This window comes from Gorilla gorilla, chromosome 7 (assembly GCF_029281585.2).
Source record: "Gorilla gorilla gorilla isolate KB3781 chromosome 7, NHGRI_mGorGor1-v2.1_pri, whole genome shotgun sequence".
Classification (NCBI taxonomy): domain Eukaryota; kingdom Metazoa; phylum Chordata; class Mammalia; order Primates; family Hominidae; genus Gorilla; species Gorilla gorilla.
In genome coordinates, this window is record NC_073231.2 from 41,913,768 (window position 1) to 41,934,740 (window position 20,973).

A 20,973-nucleotide genomic window follows, 5' to 3' on the forward strand; every position below is an offset into this window, starting at 1 on the left:
TATGTAGACATGTGCCATGTTGGTATACTGCACCCGTTAACTCATCATTTACATTAGGTATATCCCTTAATGCTGTCCTTCCTCTCTCCCCCCACTCCATGACAGGCCCCAGTGTGTGATGTTCCCCACCCTGTGTCCACGTGTTCTCATTGTTCATTTCCCACCTATGAGTGAGAACATGTGGTGTTTGGTTTTCTGTCCTTGAGATAGTTTGCTCAGAATGATGGTTTCCAGCTTCATCCATGTCCCTACAAAGGACATGAACTCATCCTTTTTTATGGCTGCATAGTATTCCATGGTGTATATGTGCCACATTTTCTTAATGCAGTCTATCATTGATGGACATTTGGCTTGGTTCCAGGTCTTTGCTATTGTGAATAGTGCTGCAGTAAACGTACATGTGCATGTGTCTTTATAGCAGCATGACTCATAATCCTTTGTGTATATGCCCAGTAATGGGATGGCTGGGTCAAATGGTATTTCTAGTTCTAGATCCTTGAGGAATCACCACACTGTCTTCCACAATGGTTGAACTAGTTTACAGTCCCACCAACAGTGTAAAAGTGTTCCTATTTCTCCACATCCTCTCCAGCACCTGTTGTTTCCTGACCTTTTAACGATCGCCATTCTAACTGGTGTGAGATGGTATCTCATTGTGGTTTTGATTTGCATTTCTCTGATGGCCAGTGATGATGAGCATTTTTTCATGTGTCTGTTGGCTGCTTAAATGTCTTCTTTTGAGAAGTGTCTGTTCATATCTTTAGTCCACTTTTTGATAGGGTTGATTTTTTTCTTGTAAATTTGTTTAAGTTCTTTGTAGACTCTGGATATTAGCCCTTTGTCAGATAGGTAGATTGCAAAAACTTTCTCCCATTCTGTAGGTTGCCTGTTTACTCTGATGGTAGTTTCTTTTGCTGTGCAGAAGCTCTTTAGTTTAATTAGATCCCATTTGTCAATTTTGTCTTTTGTTGCCATTGCTTTTGGTGTTTTAGTCATGAAGTCCTTGCCCATGCCTATGGCCTGAATGGTATTGCCTAGGCTTTCTTCTAGGGTTTTTATGGTTTTAGGCCTAACATTTAAGTCTTTAATCCATCTTGAATTAATTTTTGTATAAGATGTAAGGAAGGGATCCAGTTTCAGCTTTCTAGATATGGCTAGCCAGTTTTCCCAGCACCATTTATTAAATAGGGAATCCTTTCCCCATATCTTGTTTTTTTTTTTCAGGTTTTCAAAGATCAGATGGTTTTAGATGTGTGGTATTATTTCTGAGGGCTCTATTCTGTTCCATTGGTCTATATATCTGTTTTGGTACCAATACCATGCTGTTTTGTTTACTGAAGCCTTGTAGTATAGTCTGAAGTCAGGTAGCATGATGCCTCCAGCTTTGTTTTTTTGGCTTAGTATTGTCTTGACAATGCGGGCTCTTTTTTGGTTCCATATGAACTTTAAAGTAGTTTTTTACAATTTTGTGAAGAAAGTCATTGGTAGCTTGATGGGGATGGCATTGAATCTATAAATTACCTGGGAAGTATGGCCTTTTTCACAATATTGATTCTTCCTATCCATGAGCATGGAATGTTCTCCCATTTGTTTGTGTCCTCTTTTAGTTCATTGAGCAGTGGTTTGTAGTTCTCCTTGAAGAGGTCCTTCACATCCCTTGTAAGTTGGATTCCTAGGTATTTTATTCTCTTTGAAGCAATTGTGAATGGGAATTCACTCATGATTTGGCTCTCTGTTTGTCTGTTATTTGTGTATAGGAATGTTTGTGATTTTTGCACATTGATTTTGTGTCCTGAGACTTTGCTGAAGTTGCTTATCAGCTTAAGGAGATTTTGGGCTGAGACGGTGGGGTTTTCTAAATATACAATCATGTCATCTGCAAACAGGGACAATTTGACTTCCTCTTTTCCTAATTGAATATACCCTTTATTTCTTTCTTTTGCCTGATTGCCCTGGCCAGAACTTCCAACACTGTGTTGAATAGGAGTGGTGAGAGAGGGCATCCCTGTCTTGTGCCAGTTTTCAAAGGGAATGCTTCTAGTTTTTGCCCATTAAGTATGATATTGGCTGTGGGTTTGTCATAAATAGCTCTTATTATTTTGAGATACGTCCCATCAATTCCTAGTTTATTGAGAGTTTTTAACATGAAGGCTGTTGAGTTTTCTCAAAAGCCTTTTCTGCGTCTGTTGAGATAATCATGTGGTTTTTTCTTTGGTTCTGTTTATATGATGGATTATGTTTATTGAATTGTGTATATTGAACCAGCCTTGCATCCCAGAAATGAAGCCAACTTGATCTTGGTGGACAAGCTTTTTGATGTGCTGCTGGATTCGGTTTGCCAGTATTTTACTGAGGATTTTTGCATTGATGTTCATCAGGGATATTGGTCTAAAATTCTCTTTTTTTTGTTGTGTCTCTGCCAGGCTTTGGTATCAGGATGATGTTGGCCTCATAAAATGAATTAGGGAGGATTTCCTCTTTTTCTATTGATGGGAAGCATTTCAGAAGGAATGGTACCAGCTCCTTTTTGTATTTCTGGTAGAATTCGGGTGTGAATCCATCTGGTCCTGGACTTTTTTTGGTTGGTAGGCTATTAATTATTGCCTCAATTTCAGAACCTGTTATTGGTCTATTCAGGGATTTACTTTCTTCCTGGTTTAGTCTTGGGAGGGTGTATGTGTCCAGGAATTTATCCATTTCTTCTAGATTTTCTAGTTTATTTGCATAGAAGTGTTTATAGTATTCTCTGATGATATTACGTATTTCTTTGGGATTGCTGGTGATATCCCCTTTTTCATTTTTTATAGCAGTTATTTGATTCTTCTCTCTTTTCTTCTTTGTTAATCTTGCTAGCAGTCTATCAATTTTGTTGATCTTTTCAAAAAACTAGCTGCTGGATTCATTGATTTTTTGAAGGGTTTTCTGTGTCTCTATCCCCTTCAGTTCTGCTCTGATCTTAGTTATTTCTTGCCTTCTGCTAGCTTTTGAATGTGTTTGCTCTTGCTTTTCTAGTTCTTTTAATTGTGATGTTAGGGTGTCGGTTTTAGATCTTTCCTGCTTTCTCTTCTGGGCATTTACTGCTATAAATTTCCCTCTACACATTGCTTTAAATGTGTCCCAGAGATTCTGGTATGTTGTGTCTTTGTTCTCATTGGTTTCAAAGAACATCTTTATTTCTGCCTTCATTTCGTTATGTACCCAGTAGTCATTCAGGAGCAGGTTGTTCAGTTTCCATGTAGTTGAGCAGTTTTGAGTGAGTTTCTTAATCCTGAATTCTAGTTTGATGGCACTGTGGTCTGAGAGACAGTTTGTTATAATTTCTGTTGTTTTACATTTGCTGAGGAGTGCTTTACTTCCAAGTATGTGGTCAATTTTGGAATAAGTGTGAAGTGGTGCTGAGAAGAATATATATTTTGTTAATTTGGGGTGGAGAGTTCTGTAGATGTCTATTAGGTCTGATTGGTGCAGAGCTGAGTTCAATTCCTGGATATCCTTGTTAACTTTCTGTCTCATTGATCTGTCTAATGTTGACAGTGGGGTGTTAAAGTCTCCTATTATTACTGTGTGGGAGTCTAAGTCTCTTTGTAGGTCTCTAAGGACTTGCTTTATGAATCTGGGTGCTCCTGTATTGGGAGCATATATATTTAGGATAGTTAGCTCTTCTTGTTGAATTCATCCCTTTACCATTGTGAAATGGCCTTCTTTGTCTGTTTTTATCTTTGTTGGTTTAAAGTCTGTTTTATCAGAGACTAGGATTGCAACCCCTGCTTTTTTTTGTTTTCCATTTGTTTGGTAGATCTTCCTCCATCCCTTCATTTTGAGCCTATGTGTGTCTCTGCACGTGAGATCAGTCTCCTGAATACAGCACACTGATGAGTCTTGAGTCTTTATCCAATTTGCCAGTCTGTGTCTTTTAATTGGAGCATTTGGCCCATTTACATTTAAGGTTAATATTATTATGTGTTAATTCGATCCTGTCATTATGATGTTAGCTGGTTATTTTGCTCGTTAGTTGATGCAGTTTCTTCCTAGTATTGATGGTGTTTACAATTTGGCATGTTTTTGCAGTGACTGGTACTGGTTGTTCCTTTCTATGTTTAGTGCTTCCTTCATGAGCTCTTGTAAGGCAGGCCTAGTGGTGAGAAAATCTCTCAGCATTTGTTTATCTGTAAAGGATTATATTTCTCCTTCACTTATGAAGCTTAGTTTGACTAGATATGAAATTCTGGGTTGAAAATTCTTTTATTAAGAATGTTGAATATTGGCCCGCACTCTCTTCTGGCTCATAGTGTTTCTACTGAGAGATCTGCTGTTAGTCTGATGGGTTTCCCTTTGTAGATAACCCGACCTTTCTCTCCGGCTGCCCTTAACATTTTTTCCTTCATTTCTACCTTGGTGAGTCTGACAATTATGTGTCTTGGTGTTGCTCTTCTCAAGGAGTATCTTTGTGGTGTTCTCTGCATTTCCTGAATTTGAATGTTGGCCTCCCTCGCTAGGTTGGGGATGTTCTCCTGGATAATATCCTGAAGTGTTTTCCAACTTGGTTCCATTCTCTCTGTCACTTTCAGGTACACCAATCAGATGTACATTTGGTCTTTTCACATAGTTCCATATTTCTTGGAGGCTTTGTTGTTTTCTTTTTACTCTTTTTTCTCTAACTTCTCTTTCACTTCATTTCATTCATTTGATCTTCAATCACTGATACCCTGTCTTCCACTTGATCGAATTGGCTAATGAAGCTTGTGCATGTGTCACGCAGTTCTCATGCCATGGTTTTCAGCTCCATCAGGTCATTTAAGGTCTTCTCTACACTGGTTATTCTAGTTAGCCATTCGTCTAATCTTTTTTCAAGGTTTTTAGCCTCTTTGCGATGGGTTCAAACGTCCTTCTTAGCTCGGAGAAGTTTGTTATTACCAATCGTCTGAAACCTTCTTCTCTCAACTCATCAAAGTCATTCTCCATCCAGCTTTGTTCCATTGCTGGCGAGGAACTGCGTTCCTTTGGAGGAAAAGGGACACTCTGATTTTTAGAATTTTCAGCTTTTCTGCTCTCGTTTCTCCCCATCTTTGTGTTTTCTATCTACCTTTGATCTTTGATGATGGTGACATACAGATGGGGTTTTGGTGTGGATGTCCTTTCCATTAGTTTTCCTTCTAACAGTCAGGACCTTCAGCTGCAGGTCTGTTGGAGTTTGCTGGAGGTCCACTCCAGACCCTGTTCACCTGGGTATCACCAGCAGAGGCTGCAGAACAGCAAATATTGCAGAACGGCAAATGTTGCTGCCTGATCATTCCTTTAGAAGCTTCGTCTCAGAGGGGCACCCGGCTATATGAGGTGTCAGTTGGCCCCAAGTGGGAGGTGTCTCCCAGTTAGGCTACTTGGGGGTCAGGGACACACTTGAAGAGGCAGTCTGTCCGCTCTCAGATCTCAGACTCTGTGCTGGGAGAAGCACTACTCTCTTCAAAGCTGTCAGACAGGGACGTTTAAGTCTGCAAAAGTTTCTGCTGCCTTTTGTTCAGCTATGCCCTGCCCCCAGAGGTGGAGTCTACAGAAGCAGGCAGGCCTCCTTGAGCTGTGGTGGGCTCCACCCAGTTCGAGCTTCCTGGCTGCTTTGTTTACCTACTCAAGCCTCAGCAATGGCAGACGCCCCTCCCCCAGCCTCGCTGCCCTCTTGCAGTTCGATCTCAGACTGCTGTGCTAGCAGCGAGCGAGGCTCTGTGGGCATGTGACCTGCTGAGCCAGGGACGGGATGTAATCTCCTGGTGTGCAGTTTGCTAAGGCCATTGGAAAAGTGCAGTATTAGGGTGGGAGTGTCCTGATTTTCCAGGTACCATCTGTCATGGCTTCCCTTTGCTAGGAGAGGGAATTCTCCAACCTCTTGTGCTTCCCGTGTGAGGCGATGCCCCACCCTGCTCCGTGGGCTGCACCCACTGTCTGACAAGCCCCAGTGAGATGGAACTGGTACCTCAGTTGGAAATGAAAAAATCACTGGTCTTCTGTGTTGCTCATGCTGGGAGCTGCAGACTGGAGCTGTTCCTATTTGGCCATCTTGGAACCCGAAAAATGCTGATATTCTTAAAAGAATAAAACTCTGAGGTAGGAATTGTAAGTCACGAGGAATATGTCCACTGATTACCCTGAGACTTTAGTTTTACAAGCACTGTTTACTCTAACTTCTTTATATTTTAAATTAGAAAACTGAAACCAGATAAATGAGCTTATATACTTAGGTAACAAATTTAATGCCGATGCTCAGAGTAAGACCAAGGTCTTTATTCTTTCAGGAGATTGTGTTTTCACTAAATCACTTTGTTTTAGACAGAGAAGGAAAGAGAGGAGGAGCTAAATGGTTTTCTCTGCTTTTGCATCAGATTTTAGGTAAGATAATAGCATTTTATCTAGCACTTTTAAAATCATGACTTTGTTAAAAGTGGAGTATTATTTTTAGTCATTTCTGAAACAGCAAGAAGAAACTGAATTTATCTATCTATCTACATTGTATCATCCATCTATAATTTTTAATGTAGGTAATTTGGATCAGTAAGTGAGCTGAAAACAGATTTTAGGGTATTTAATATTATGAATAATTATCCTGATTATTTTTCTCTAACCCCTCATCTAAAAGATATCTTTACCTTGTTCCTGAGTGGTAGGAAATCATATAGTCTTTTATTATTAAGTATGATGTTATTTCTAGGTTTTTTCCCAGGTGCTTCGTTAGAAGTTCATCAATTTTATTTTTCTTCTGAAAGAACTAGTTTTTGGTTTCATTGATTTTCTCTGTTATTTTTCTGTTTTCTCTTTCTTTGATTCACACTGGTCTTTTTACTTTACGTTGTTTTGGATTTGTTTTGCTGTTTATTTTCTGATGTTTATTTCTTATTAAATCTCTTTTAAAAATTGTTGACTCTTTAAATAAATGTTATGTACTGTATTTTGGAGTTTATAACATAAACAGATTTAAACCTAACCATTATCAATAATTACATTAAAGGAAAATGATCTACATACTTCAGTTAAATATAAGAGATTGCCAAATAGGATATAAAAGCAATATTTATCAAAACGCCGCCTATTATAAACACACTTTAACCAGTTAAATAACCAGTTATATAACAAAAGTAACCAGTTATATAATGAAACATATAAGTTAAAAGCAAAGGATTGGAAGACATATGTACCAAGCTGGAGTGCCTGTAATAACATCAGGCAAAGTATAATAGATACCACAGCACAAAGAATAGAGCAGGAATAAAGAGTATTATTTCAACATGGCAAATAGGTCAATTAATCAAAAAGAAATAATACTTCCAAATATTTATGCTCCTAAAAAGAGAAATTTAAGATACCCGAGGAAAAATGAGAAATGAGACCACCTACAATTACAGAAGAATTCAGCTTCCCTGTTTTATTATTAGTGAAACAGATAGACAGAAAATCATTCAGATCATAGAGAATTTAACCAACTCTATCAAAAATCTTATGTATTTAATCTCACCTAGTGTAGTTTTTATCTCAAACATTGTGTTTTAAACTCTTGAAGGGTAATTTTGATATTTATCTTCCATCTCTCTACTTAATATGCTCATTTCCACTCTGTTTTATTGTACATATGGTTGATAGTTACAGTGATTACTTTAATGATCTTGTCTACAGTGTTTTATCTGTAAAATATATAGTCTCAATTGATTAATTGATTTTACTTCTCTTTATGGGTTGTATTTTTCAGCTTGATTGTTTGCCTGGTACATTTTGATGGGTTATTAGATATTATGAATTTACCTTTTCTGTGCTGCATATTTTTTATTTCTAAAAGTATTCTTGGGATTTGTTCAGTGACATAGGTAAGTCACTTTGAAACAGTTGGGTCTTTTGGATATTGCTTTGTTTTTGGAAGAAGAGTAGTCAAGGGCTAATTTTATATGATCACTGAGGAAACTGAGGTTTGAAATGTTCCCAACACATAGAAATAATTAATACTTCAGGTGATTAATACACTAAATACCTTGACTTGATCATTATTCATTCTATGCATGTAACAAAATATCCCATGTACCCAATAAATATGTGCAAATATTATATACCAATAAAATATAATGGGTTTTATGTGTTAAAAACTTTATACAAATTATTATTTTTATATATAGAAAGATATCTTTTTTTCTTTATGTTTGTGCCAAAATTGATCCAGAGTGATATATATAGTCTTATTTTTTTCATTTTAACTTCAAGAATTAATGCAACTAAACCTCAAACATGTGAAGAGTCAGATGAAAATCATTGACCTTTGTGTGGGACAAAACAGCTGTGGGACATCATGAGAGTAGAATTTTGCTGTGTAAAGGAAGAAATGTTTTAATAGTTGGAACTGACCAAAAATGGGATGAGTTACTCACTATAGAAAATGTTCAATGAAAGCATATGAAGATCTATCATACTAATAAAGATTCCTTGATTTTGAGGAAATCGTGTGTCCCACAGATTCTTACCAGCTCAATTACTCCTAGATGTCAAAGGAAGGGTAGAGTTTCCTTAACCCTAACTAAAGATTTACTGATCATTTTAAAGTGCCACATGCTTCAAGTTTCATCTAGAAAAGTAGCACAAAAATCCATAGGCTCAAAGGTGGCAGCATATGTCTGGCTTAAGTATTTAAAGTTAAAATGCTGAAGATTTGCAATTCTATTTCCTTTATAGACCATTGATAAAATGATTTTCCTATTTTTACAAATGTTCAAAAATAGATTTATCAAAAACCATCACAAAATTCTTTTAATACGTATGAAATCTTTTTCAATTCAAATACACTGTGTTTTAGGAGCTTACAATGCAAATTTCTTAGTTAATTCATCAGAATACTTGTTGAGCACCTTATCATTTGCAAGTACAATGATAAGCACATGGACTGTGTCTTCAAGATGCTCACTGGGAAGTTTTACATCTAAATGAGTAATCATCATGCTGTTTGGTGATTTAAGAAGAGAGGAGTTAACTGTCTACAAAGGACCTCCCAGAGGATATGGTAATTTACATGGTCATTGAAGAATGAGAAATCACCCTGAAGAACTAATATGGATAAGACCATTTCAGCTGGGAAGAACAACATGTTCAAAATAACTAATTTGCATGTTTTGAGAACTGTATGCAATATGATAATGTTGCAGTAAAAATGAGAAAGGGAAACAGTGGAGATGAGGCTGATAGGGCTAGATTATAAAGAGTTTTATGTGCCATTTTAGTAAAATTAAACTTTATTTTCTAACACAATGGTAAGCCAATGAATTATTTAATCTTACGTTATTACCAAGGTTGTAACAATCAAAACACAAGAAGGTTGGGAAGTCAAGTAACAATAGAGTAGTTCTGAGAAAAAGCACAGATACTGCTCAGAACAAGGAAAGAACAGTAACTTAATAAAAGGAGGAATGTGGGTTCCATGTTTTGAGGTCAGAGAATATAATTTGCCTATTATGACTAAAATTTTGACTACCCTGGCTAACATCAAAATAGCACATAAAGCATTGCCTTAATTATCCTCAGGTTGAACTACAGACAATTTAGTTAAGGAAAGGGGGAATATGGCATGCTTTTGATTTTATGAATTTATAGTCTAGAGGGTCAGCTTACTGTTTTTCTCAATTTAGATTTTCTGATAGATTACCACCAAAATCATAGAATTTTAAAATCAGTTTAAACTTCATAGATATTATACAAAAATCTGGAAAAGACAGGCAATAGGCAATTAGAATGGGCTATATTCTGGGGGTATTTTATATGTCTTTTTATGTGTTTTACTATGCATCACATGAACAGTTACTCCAACAAAAAACAAGATCTGAAATCAATGATAATTATGATAGTATAAATAAAACAGAATATTTTATAAAAATTAATATATTACAGAAATAGTACACTAGAAATGAGTTTGTTTTCTTAGTCTAAAAATTTATTGCATTCAGTAATTAAAAGTTTAAAAAAGTATAGTATAATTATTAGTAGGACAAGAAGTTCTTTAATATAGTAATTTAAGGATGGATTTAATGGAAATAAAATAGGTATAAAGTTGCGATCATGCTTTTGACTATACACAGTTTATCAAAAGTGAAAACTCCCTTACTGTGAACCATTTGAAATTATGCTTTCATCACTTCTGGGAGATGTGCTTTTATTACTAGCAGCAGAGAATAAAATGTAAAACTAATTTAGGTGAAAATTATTTTCACAGTAACTCCATTTTAACCAGATAAAAATATCTTTTATAAAGAAAAACTAACATTAATAAATTATGTTATTCTTAATTGCACAATGTCAAAGAAATAAAAAATATTTATGTGCCATTTTTTGTAGAAAAAGCTTTTTTTATTAATTTGATTTGGGAGAACCAACCGTGGATAATTTTATTTTATTTTATTTTATTTTATTTTTTATTATACTTTAAGTTTTAGGGTACATGTGCACATTGTGCAGGTTAGTCACATATGTATACATGTGCCATGCTGGTGCGCTGCACCCACTAACTCGTCATCTAGCATTAGGTATATCTCCCAATGCTATCCCTCTCCCCTCCCCCCACCCCACAACAGTCCCCAGAGTGTGATATTCCCCTTCCTGTGTCCATGTGATCTCATTGTTCAATTCCCACCTATGAGTGAGAATATATGGTGTTTGGTTTTTTGTTCTTGGGATAGTTTACTGAGAATGATGATTTCCAATATCATCCATGTCCCTACAAAGGACATGAACTCATCATTTTTTATGGCTGCATAGTATTCCATGGTGTATATGTGCCACATTTTCTTAATCCAGTCTATCACTGTTGGACATTGGGTTGGTTCCAAGTCTTTGCTATTGTGAATAATGCCGCAATAAACATACGTGTGCATGTGTGTTTATAGCAGCATGATTCATAAACAATGATGCCAATCACAAAACGGTGAACTAGAGACGGTATATTGAAGGGGCGGCCTGCCCCTCCACACCTGTGGGCGTTTCTTGTCAGGTGGAACGAGAGTCTTGAGAAAAGAAAGAGACATAGAGACAAAGTATAGAGAAAGAAAAGTGGGCCCAGGGGACCGGTGCTCAGCATACAGAGGACCCACGCTGGCACTGGTCTCTGAGTTCCCTCAGTATTTATTCATCATTATCTCTACCATCTCGGAGAGGGGGATGTGGCAGGACAACTGAGTAATAGTGGAGAGAGGGTCAGCAGGAAAACATGTGAACAAATGTCTCTGCATCATAAACAAGGTAAAGAAAAAGGTGCTGTGCTTTTGATGTGCACATATGTAAACATCTCAGTATTGCCACCAGCATGTCTCACCTGCAGCCCTAAGGTGGTTTTCTCCTATCTCAGTAGGTGGAATATACAATCGGGTTTTACACCGAGACATTCCATTGCCCAGGGACGAGCAGGAGACAGATGCCTTCCTCTTATCTCAACTGCAAAGAAGTCTTCCTCTTTTACTAATCCTCCTCAGCACAGACCCTTTACAGTTGTCGGGCTGGGGGACGGTCAGGTCTTTCCCTTCCCAGGAGGCCATATTTCAGACTATCACATGGGGAGAAACCTTGGACAATACCTGGCTTTCCTAGGCAGAGGTCCCTGCAGCCTTCTGTAGTGTTTTGTTTCCCTGGGTACTTGAGAGTAGGAAGTGGTGATGACTTTTAACAAGCATGCTGCCTTCAAGCATTTGTTTAACAAAGCACATCCTGCATAGCCCTAAAACTTAATCCATTAAACCTTGAGTCCACACAGCATATGTTTCTGCGAGCACAGGGTTGGGGGTAAGGTTACAGATTAACAGCCTCTCAAGGCAAAAGAATTTTTCTTAGTACAGAACAAAATGGAGTCTCTTATGTCTACTTCTTTCTACAAAGACACAGTAACAGTCTGATCTCTTTCTTTTCCCCACATATATACTAGACATTTATAGCCTTACAATTTTGTTCTTCTGGCAACAAGTATCCAAGGATATTCCTTCCCTACTAGCCTAAGCTTCTGTGCCAGTACTGGCACAGTTTGGCTCAAGATCCATTTCTCCCCATTCCACTGCTCTGCTTTATGTGCCTGGGAGGCTAATCCCTGCAGGCTGTCAAGTCTTCTTATTAAGATTTCTTTGTATCTCAAGTTTCCTTATTGAGAGATCTGGTAGGGGTCTATTCAGTAAGAGTCATTGGATAGAGATTGGAAGGCAGCAGGAAGAGAGAAGAAAGGGAAGAGAAGTTTCAGGTGTTCCATTTGTGTCTGGAGCCTGAATTGTTCCGGCTCCTCTTAGATAGTATTATTGAAAGAAATGGCAAAAAATGCAATAACTTTTTCACCAACCTAATAGTTATGTAATTCCACCTTCTACCAAGTGACGGCAGCCCCTGGGCTCTTCCCACACTGCCTCACCCATTTCTCTCTTCCACCCAGGATTTAGTAATGGCTCCCTGCTCTTGATAATCTCTGACTTTCTTCCCTGTTCCCTTCTATAATCTGTGTAATAATTTCTGTTATAAATTGAAATATTTTCTTAGATTTCAGTTGAATCAGATATTCAGTTGTCTCGTAAATTGTTTTTTTCTTCCCCAAACTACATAATGAATGTGATAGTTTATTTTATGTCACTTGACTGGGCTAAGGAACATCCAGATATCCAATAAAACATTATTTCTGGATGTGTCTGTGAGAATGTTTCTGGAAGAGATTAGCATTTGAATTAGTAGACTGAATATAGATAATAGCTTTCATTATCTAACCTGCTGAGGGCTCAAATAGAACAAAAACATACAGGAAGAGCAAATTTGCTCTCTCTTCTTGAGTGGGATATCCATCTTTTTCGGCCCTTGGACATCAGCGCCCTTGATTAACAGGACTTTGAATTCAGACTGGGACTTACACTGTTAGCTCCCCTGGTGCTCAGGCCTTAAGACTGGGACTGAATTACACTACTGATTTTACTGATTCTCCAGCTTGCACAGCAAATCATGGGATTTTTTTGGCCAGGATAATTGCATGAGCTAATTTTCATAACCTCTCTCTCTTTCAAGTGCTGCATAACAATATTTCAGTCAATGAAAGGCTGCATATATGACAATGGTCTCATAAGAATATAATGAAGCTGAAAAATTCCTATTGACTAGTGATGTTGTAGCCATGAGAACATTGTAGTGCAATGGATTGCTCATTTGTTTGTGGTGATGCTGAGGTAAACAAACCTGCTGTGTTGCCAGTGGAATAAAAGTATAGCACATACAATTACATACAGTACATCATACTTGATAATGACAATAAATGACAATGTTACTGGTCTGTTATATATTTACTGTACTATACTTTTTTAAAAATTTGAATCCTTGATTACTGAAGCACCATTTATATATACCTCATCCAATGAATTTAAAATTTCTGCAAAATCAGAAACGTTAATGTTAAATTTCATTCTATATGTTTTGATTCTTACTAGAACCTTTTTAAACTGACACATCATCATTAAAGCATGTTGGAGTGTATTATATGATCAAAAGTTCAAAAATCTCTCAGTACATGTTTCTATAGTAGAAGACAAATTAAGAGCATAAATTTTGGTGTAAAATTGCAGGTGGTCTTTTCCAAAGATGAAAACTCTATACATTTGCCTGTAATGTCCTCTATGAGTGTTTTACTTTGTATCAGGATAATTCTATTTATTCTCTTTATTTACATTTAAAAAAAATTTTTTCCGTAGGTTTTTGGGGAAACAGGTGGTATTTGGTTACATGAGTAAGTTCTTTAGTGGTGATTTGTGAGATTTTGGTGCACCCATCACTTAAGCAGTATACACTGAATCCAGTTTGTAGCCTTTTATCCCTCACCCCCCTCCCATCCTTTCCTCCGAGTTCTCAGAGTTTATCTTATCATTCTTATGCTTTTGCATTCTCATAGCTTAGCTCCCACTTATGAGTGAGAACATGTGATGTTTGGTTTTCCATTTCTGAGTTACTTCACTTAGAATAATAGTCTCCAATTCCATCAAGGTTACGGTGAATGCCATTAATTTGTTCCTTTTTATGCCTGAGTAGTATTCCATCATACATATATATATATACACACATATATATATGCGTATATATATGTGTATATATATATGCGTATATATATGTGTGTATATATATGCGTATATATATGTGTATATATATATGCGTATATATATGTATATCTCCCACAATTTCTTTATCCACTCATTGATAGATGGGCATTTCGGCTGCTTCTATAGTTTTGCAATTGTGAATTGTGCTGCTATAAATGTGTGTGCAAGTATCTTTTTTTGTGTAACAACTTCTTTTCCTCTGGGTAGATACCCAGTAGTGGGATTGCTGGATCAAATGGTAGTTCTACTTTTAGTTCTTTTAGGAATATCCACACTGTTTTCCATAGTGGTTGTACTAGTTTAGATTCCCACCAGCAGTGCAGAGGTGTTCCCTTTTCACTGCATCCACGCCAACATCTATTATTTTTTAATTTTTTATTATGGGTATTTTTGCAGGAGTAAGGTGGTATCACATTGTGGTTTTGATTTTAATTTCTCTGATCATTAGTGATGTTGAGCAGTTTTTCATATGTTTCTTGGCCATTTGTAAATAAAATACTTAGGAATATACCTAACCAAGGAGGTGAAAGACCTCTACAAGGAAAACTATAAAACACTGCTGAGTGAAATCATAGATGACACAAACAAATAGAAACACATCCCATGCTCATGGATGGGTAGAATCAATATTGTGAAAATGAACATACTGCCAAAAATAATCTATAAATTCAATGCAATTTCCATCAAAATGCCACCATCATTCATAGAACTAGAAAAAACAATTCTAAAATTCATATGGAACCAAAAAAGAGCCTGCATAGCCAAAAGCAAGACCAAGCAAAAAGAACAAATCTGGAGGTATCACATTACCCAACTTCAAACTATACTACAAGGCCAGAGTCACAAAAACAGCATGGTACTGGTATAAAAATAGGCACATAGACCAATGGAACAGAGAACACAGAAATAAACCCAAATAATTACAGCCAACTGATCTTCAACAAAGCAAACCAAAACATAAAGTGGGGAAAGGACACCCTATTCAACAAATGGTGCTGGTATAATTGGCAAGCCACATGTAGGAGAATGAAACTGGATCCTCATCTCTCACCTTATAGAAAAATCAACTCAAAATGGATCAAGGACTTAAAATATAAGACCTGAAACTATAAAAATTCTGGAAGATAACATCGGACAAACCCTTCTAGACATTGGCTTAGGCAAAGACTTCATGTCCAAGAACCCAAAAGGAATGGCAACAAAAAAAAGATAAATAGGTGGAACTTAATTAAATGAAAGAGCTTCTGTACAGCAAAAGCAACAATCAGCAAGGTAAACTGACAGCCCACAGAGGGAGAAAATCTTGACTATCTATACATCCGATAAAGGACTAATATCTAGAATCTACAACGAACTCAAATGAGGAAGAAAAAACAAACAATCCCATCAAAAATTGGGCTAAGGACATGAATGGACAATTACTATACCATACTTTTAATTGTTATTTTAGTATATAATCCTTCTGCTTATTAAAAATAGTTATTTGTAAAACAGCCTCAGGCAGGTCCTTCAGGAGGTATTCCAGAAGAAGGCATTATTATCATAAGAGATATTATGTGTTATTGCTCCCAAAGAGTTCCAGTGGGACAAAATGTGAAAGTGGAAGACAGTGATATTGATTATTCTCACTCTGTGTAGGCCTAGGCTGATGTGAGTATTTGTGTGGTAGTTTTTAAACAAAAAGTTTCAAAAGTAAAATAAAAATACTTAAAAATAGACAAAAACTTATAGAATAAGGATGTAAAGAAGGAAAACTTTTTTTACAGCTATATGAATATGTTTGTGATTTAAGTGTTATTTTAAGAGTCAAAACTTAAAATATTAAAAGGCTTATAAATTTAAAAAGTAACTATAATAGGTTAATTTATTAATGAATAAGAATACTTTTTAAAATATAGTATATCCTAAGGATATAGTGTTTTTGAAGTCTACAGCAGTGTATAGTAATATCCTAAGCCTTCACTTCATTCACTCACCACTCACTGACTCACTCATAGCAATTTCTAGTCCTGCAATCTCTGTTCATGGCAAGCATCTTATACAGGTGTACCATGAAAAAATATTCTATGCTGTATATTTACTGTACCTTTTTAGTTTAGATATGTTTAGAGATACAAATACTATGGTGTTACAATTACCTACAGTATTCATGCTGTACACATCTGTAGTCTTGGAGCAATAGGCTGTACCATATAGTCTAGGTGTGTAGTAGGCAAAACCATCTAGGTTTTTGGAAGTGTACTCTGTGATGTTCACACAACAATGAAATTGCCTGACAATGCATTTCTCAGAAAATATTGTTGTTAAGCAACACATATATATATATAGATAGATATATGAATATGTATACATATATGAATTCAAATAGTATATAAATATATGTTACTTAACATGTAATATATTTAAATATATTCAAATAGTGTATATATATGTTAATAGTTCTATTTCTCTGAGGAAACTTAATACAATGAAGTAAAAGCAAGATATGATGTCATTGGAATGGAAAGAGACCATGTCAGTATGTGAGATGAATAGAATTATGATAAGATGGAATTTAAATATTTGAACATTATATAGCGTCTAACATAGGAATCGTCTTGCCCTGCCAGAAGGAGGTTATAGGTGACCAGAGAGCTCTCTTTCATCTCCAGTGACGATGGTTCCCAAGCTTCCATGATAAGTGCTAGTCTCAGACTGGGAGTGGGAGGTCTGTGAACATTTTATCAGGGCAGAAACCATCTCTTTTTTGATAACTCCCATTGGTGATAGGAAACTTTAATACCATTACAGCTGAGGGAGACTTTTGTTCATCTGTGGGATAAATGTTAGCTTTAATAATCTGTCTTGAACAGTGTTACAGAGGCCAAAGGAGGGCAGCATATGCCCAAAGCCAAGCTGAGATTAGCACTGTGATTCTACTGAAAGAATGCTGGAGACCAAGTCCCAAAAGGAGATCGTGACTGATGTTAAACGAGAACAAATTACTACTATTTCCATATATAAGGCCTGTCTCTGAGACTAAAAAAAAAAAAAAAAAAAAAAGGAAAAGAAAGCAATTCAGGCTACTTTTACTACAACTAAAGTTGATGATGGTGTTTATTTGTTTGATAATTATGAAAATATGGTTATATTCCATAGAGGTGCTAGGTAAACAAAATGAGAAGAGAATAGTGTAAGAATAAAAGCAAATACAAACCAGTTCAGCAGTTTTATATTTTCCTCTGCCTGTGGCTTTTCCACTAAATAAGAAAAACTGAGAGAAGCGAGACATATGTCTAGTGAAACTTTCCATCTTTTAGAGAGAGCCCATATTGTATGGATAGAATTTGTAGTGCTCTTCAATTTCTAAATGTCACGAAGGCAAAATGAGAGAAAAGTGAACAGAATTTTGAGAGTGAGTGGGAAGAATTCAGATTTAGGCATTATCAGGCATCATGTAAGTATCACAATTTCATCACATGAGAAAACTTGAACAATTCAGAAAAAAATCATATAGTCTGAAAAAGTAGATGTCTAATGAACATCTTATTAACTCTATTGATATACTTGTAAAATAAAGCTGAGAATCCATGTAGTATGAGCCTCAGAATAATAATACAGATAGAACAGAGAAAGCAGAACAAGATATGTTTGGTTGAAACTTTTTTTTTTTTTTTGAGATGGAGTCTCGCTCTGTTGCCCAGGCTGGAGTGCAGTGGTGCGATCCTGGCTCACTGGAACTCTGCCTCCTGGGTTCAAGCGATTGTCCTGCCTCAGCCTCCTGAGTAGCTGGGACTACAGGTGCCACCTCCTGCCCGGCTAATTTTTGGTATTTTTAGTAGAGACACGATTTCACCATGTTAGCTAGGATGGTCTCGATCTCCTGACCTCGTGATCCACCCGCCTCAAGTTTGAAACTTTTAATAAAACATATTTTTGTAATTTTCAGATTCATTTTGTGGTAATATTTTAAATACCAAATCATCTGATTTATTCTACTACTTTGATTTTGTCTGGGTAGAAAGTCTTTGGATGTTCATTAGCCATTCTTTCTAGTGCATTGATTTGCAATATTCTTCCTATTGTCATTGCTTTTATTTACAAAATAGCATATTCTCTTATTATATCATAACCTTGTGTTTTGAGGCATCTCAGATAATATATCATACTGTCTTATATGCTATTGTACAATACCACAGGGTGAATACATTAAATAAATATATAAAGCTAAAATATTGCTATGAATGATTTAAAATACTTTAAAAAGCTTTGGTTCTAAAAGCTTTAGTATATGGTTATGTAACATCAAAACATAAATATTTTATTGATTCCAAATTGACAAAACTAGAATTTCACAGTTGCCTACAACTTTAAGGTACATTTTAATCCACTCACTGAATTACCCTTGTAGGCATATGAGCTATGGTTTGTAGTTTGTACGGTTTCAATTAATGTGAAGGTAATTACATTGCTGAAGTAAACTCTCATTCTCTGGATAATTACATCTGGAATAAAAAGAAAATATCAAAAACTCGGGTCCCCCTAAAGAAAAATATCAAAACCTTGGGTTCCCCTGGAGATCAACTTTTCTTAGTATTTTGTTATTCTGGCCTCATGATGGCACCAAAGGGCAGGAAATAATTCTTTTTTGAATTCCAGTTTACTTCCCAAAGTGCAACAAAAATAAATACAATAAGCAAAACGCAGCTGAATTAGAAAATCTTTCAAATAAGGAAGTTTGGGGTGGGGGGAGTTGGTCCACTTTTGGGGATGCCCTCCCTGGTATGGATTATTACCATTCTACTTTTCTATACACAAGACACTTGCTCTAGCCTTTTTCTCAAATTATTTAGTCACCACCCCAGTATCCTTTCTACTAAATTATGTCCTGTGTTGCAGAAAGGAAAAGGTGCTGATAAAAAATACTTTAAAAATAGTTTAATCTAATCATAACCATGAACTTGTGTTTTAATGGCTTTGAAAGACACAGGATTAGCAGATGGTTAATAACAAGACACCCATAAAAGGAAATAAGTAAAATATAGAAACAAAAGTTTTGTGAGGTGATACCTCACTCATTTTCTAATTTATTATAGAGTAGAACTTTAGAATATAATTTGGCACCATAATAAATCTTACTTAATATTAATGGCAGCGATCTCAGCTGTTGTCTTGTATTTTTCATTGGTAGACAAGACATAGTTAATGTGTGAGTTCAAATGAATATCCCTCTATGTATGAACCTCAGTATATCAAACGTCTGTACTAGGTTTCTGTTACACATTGCGAGAGAATCAAATAGATACTACATGTGTTCCTTTTTTCTTCAAAGGTGCTTGTAACCTAGTTTTAGTGAGAAAAGGTAAGTGCTTCTAAAAATAATTAACAATAAGTCAGTAACAATCTGAAGGCCTTAAATGTTAGTACATAAAATAGTACAAGATGACTTTTGACCAAGAAAAAAACTTGAAATGCTGTATGATGGCCTTTTGGCCTCCTAAATGTAAAACAAAAAAAGACATTTTTAAGATAAGTAAATTATGTTTGGCTACCCAGCTTTTATAACCTGCACTTGATTTCATCAATCTATGTAATATAAAAATTGCTACGTTTATTGTTTCTTCAGTTTTCATAATCCTTTGGGTTGGTGCAAAGATCACCAAAATAATTTATAACACACCTTCTCCTCTGTTCTTTCTAGCTGGGACCATCTCATAATGTTTGTGTACATTCCTGTTGTCTTCTACCTCCCATCCACAGTGTCTCTCTACTGCCTATAACCAGCCTACATAAGGTAAGGCCTTTATCTGCTTCTCCAATGACCCAGGTGAGCTTACTCAAGTAATATTCTCTGTCTTTATGAAGTGGGCATTGTTCTTCCCTTTTGTGCTCTTGCATCACCACAGTAAAAAGATAATCCATTACTAAAACTTGTAAACAACAGAATGGTTCTTTGCTGTTGGCTTCTTATTAAATATTGGGTTTGTCAATTTATATATTCTCTCTCCCTTATGATGTTTCAGATACTTGAGGTTAGGCAAGAGGGTACAGTTGCCTACAATTTTAAGGTACACTTTATTCTACTCAATGAACTACCTAGGCAGACATATGAACTATGATTTGTAGGCTGAGAACTAAAACCTCCACCTGATTCCCAACCCCCGAAGTTGAGTCATAGTTGAGGTTTGTCCCTCAACTAACTTTTCTCTTTAAAGGAAATTCCTTCTTAATTGAGTACAGTGCCTGGGTGGCTAAAAGATGGGCTTTGCGCCTCAATAGCTTGAATATTTATTTTTGGGGGATTGTATTGGTTAGCCTTTAAATGACCATATCCATGAGGCTTATTGGTCTTCTCTTTAAAAAGCAATTATTAGTGGAACCAGCTTGCCAGACAACCAGAAATGCCTAGATAGATGGACAGATGGAGAGAGAGAGAGAGAGAGAGAGAAAGAGAGGAGAGAGTGATTGATTGATTCTTAGAGAGCTCACAAGGCCTAGACTCTCACTCTGAGTTTTTGTTTCATTGGAAATAATCTATAGTTTCAGATGATAGTAAAGTAACACAACAAAGAGAAAGTTTACAAACAGAGATAAAAATGATATTCCTCTTTTAAGTTCACTGTTATTTTAATAAGAAATGTTTAAAAGAAAAGTCTGAAGCCTTGTTTGCAGTGGACTTTTCCCGCTGACTTTTGGTACAGGCACTAAGCTATGCTCTTGCCATCTATTCATTTCATTACATGTTTTTAACAAATATATTTCAAATTGAAAGCCCTCTTTTAGGAGATGTTGGAGACACAATTCATGAATTAACAGTGATAGAAGTGTGATTGCATTTGACTGAACTGCAGAGCAAGCAATGCATTTAACACTAGACATTAAA

General features: G+C 36.1%; 1 long non-coding RNA gene across 1 annotated transcript in view; it reads left to right on the forward strand.

Moving 5' to 3' along the window:
• LOC129523963 (uncharacterized) overlaps positions 1–19,884 on the forward strand; it is a 127,045-nt gene extending 107,161 nt beyond the window's left edge. The window contains exon 3 of the long non-coding RNA XR_008667598.2: positions 19,792–19,884. This is a non-coding gene — a long non-coding RNA (uncharacterized lncRNA). The remainder of the gene's footprint in view (positions 1–19,791) is intronic.
• The last annotated feature ends 1,089 nt before the right edge of the window (positions 19,885–20,973 follow it).